The 2,405-nt window shown below is 58.5% G+C and overlaps 1 long non-coding RNA gene across 1 annotated transcript; it reads left to right on the forward strand.

Moving 5' to 3' along the window:
• The first annotated feature begins 6 nt into the window (after nucleotides 1–6).
• On the forward strand, nucleotides 7–763 carry LOC113486763. The gene is made up of 2 exons (XR_003399652.1): nucleotides 7–454; nucleotides 653–763. It is a non-coding gene; the product is annotated as an uncharacterized LOC113486763 (long non-coding RNA).
• Nucleotides 764–2,405: the final 1,642 nt, after the last annotated feature.

The raw sequence follows: 2,405 nt of genomic DNA on the forward strand, positions 1-2,405 counted from the left end.
CCCCCCAGCCCCCCCCCACTGACCCCCGAGGGCCACCCTGGGCGGCAGTGGAGGGTGAGGCAGAGAATTCACACAGGGCTCCAGAGCCTCCCCGACCAACTCCAACGATGTGGCAAAGAGCTTTGCAGAGCGGAGGGGCCTGTACGGAGCCGGGCAAGGCCAAGGTCGCCCCTGGGCAGGAGCACGGAGCTGGCCCAGCCACCGCCGCTTGGGGACACGCGTGCCCCCCGGCTCGAGAGACCTGCAGACGCACTGTGGCTCAGGGCAGTGTATTTTAAACCGTGCTCTTTTTTTTTTAAAAAAAAAAAAAAACAAACCACCAAACCAAAACCAACCAACCATCGAGAGTTAATTTAAGTTCCTCCGAAGAACCTGTTCACATCAGCAAAGCGAGAAGCACAACCTGCTGAGAAGAACAACGAGACCACTGGAAAGGTTCAGCCTACAGCCCCAGGTGCGTCGGATTTGCCAAAAACAAAAAAGGGTGTGATGTCAACACAATGTATATAGTGTATAGTAGGGGAGAGAATAAATGTATCTTAATTTGTCATGATTTTGCTAACCAAAGCTGTACATTTTTCCTATTGCTCTCTGTCCCCGTTTGGGTTTTGAATGGGCTACGATATACTACGCGTCCGGTCCGCATCAGCAGTTCTGACAATGCACTGTTTCTACTGATACTCATGCTTTTTCCATTTTATTGCCAAGATTACATGAATTGTTGACTTTATTTTTACACAATAAAGAGTGAAGAAAGACACTGGAGTCTCTTAAATTGTGTGAGCTCCCGGGGCAGGCCCTGCTCGGGAGCCGATCTTCCTGCACAGGGAGGTTTTGCTGCACAAAGTGGGAATTCCTGCCCACTTCCCCTCGGAGCGGCCCGGGCACCCCCGGAGCCTCGGCTGTACCGCCAGGCTCTCTCCTTTTTCTGCATTCGGCCACATCTTTCCCTTGTTTATGTAACACCATCACACAAATTGATTTATGTTTTTTTCTCCCCCCAAGACACAGGCTGGAAGCTCAGCTCCTGCTGGGCTGGTGGGACCGTGACACCCTGAACCCCATCTGCTGCCCCCAACCAACGTCCTGGGGGGGCAGGACCAAGCGGCTCCTGCTCCCTCCCGGGGCAGATCTGGGCACAGGGGTGACCCGGGGGCACCTGGCTGGGGGGGTGGTGAGGCTGGAGCCCCCCCCGGTGTCCAGGCGGGGGGACTCAGTGATGTGCTGTCATTGCCGCTGAACCCGGTAACGGCTCCCAGTTCCCACTTGTTACACGCCTGCTGCAGAACAGACTCGCCAGATAAATTCCTTGTCATATCAAAGATGGAAATAGGGAAACTATTCCTTACTCCTTGGGACCAGCCAGAAACAACTTCCCCTGATACCCCCCTGCCCCGTAACTGCCCCCATCCTGTTGCAGCCGGGAGCAGGAGCTGTAGGGGGACAGTTCAGCCCCGCTGCCCCGGGCACCTCACAGCCCTCGGTGACACTGTCACTGTCACACCCCTTCCCTCTCCGTAGGAGCAAGGACACGGTGACCCAGCCCAGAGACACGCAGCTGGCAGAGCCCTCGCTGCTGCTGGGCCAGTGGCCAGCGAGTCTCGGGCCCCGGGGGCTGGCGAGGGCCGTGGCCAGGGTCCTGCAACTGCCTGTGCTGCATCTTCCCAAGCAACAGCCACAGCTCGAACAACAACAACAACCGCTCAGCAACATCTGCAGCCTGTGACAGCATCCCTGAGCGGTCACCGGCCACCTCCCGCATCTCCGGCTGCCAGAGAGCCACCCCGGGGTCGCCTCCTTCACCCAGCGCCTGCCGCCCTGACAACCCCTCCTCCTTGGGGGGTTTGCTCCCGGGACTGCGCCAGGCCCTTTTCAGGACGTCCCAAGCCCCATGGTGATGCGGTGCCCAGGGCAGGAGGGAGGATGCCTCCGGCCACGCCGCAGCTCTGGGGACCCGGCGGGTTTTCCTGGGCCACCAGCCAGGAGCAGAATTCCAGGTTCTGGGCACCCGTGGCTGGGGGTGGTCAGCATCAGGAATCCTCCGGGGGCAAGAGGTAAAGTGATACAGCAAAAATATTTCAGGGCAGTTTTCTGAGCCCCACGGGGGACAGGCTGAGTGTAACGTGCCACTCATCAGTCACTCCGGCAGGTGATTAGCGAGGAGGCACAGATGGGCTGCCGAGGGAGCCGCCGCCAAGCTCGTAGGAGGGCAGGATGGGGAGCAGCACAGGCACCGGAATGAAAGCAGGGGCGGGATGCCAGAGGACACAGAAGGGGTGTCGAAGAGAACGGTGCAAGAGTTCCCCCTCCCCGACTCCCCAGATCCCCCCCCAGGTGTAGAAGTGACTTAGCTCAGCATCTTGACAGCCTTACAAAGGCATCAATACTGCAGAGCCCAGCCAGAA

Source organism: Athene cunicularia, assembly GCF_003259725.1.
Source record: "Athene cunicularia isolate RWA chromosome 18 unlocalized genomic scaffold, athCun1 chr18_part1, whole genome shotgun sequence".
Taxonomy (NCBI): Eukaryota; Metazoa; Chordata; class Aves; order Strigiformes; family Strigidae; genus Athene; species Athene cunicularia.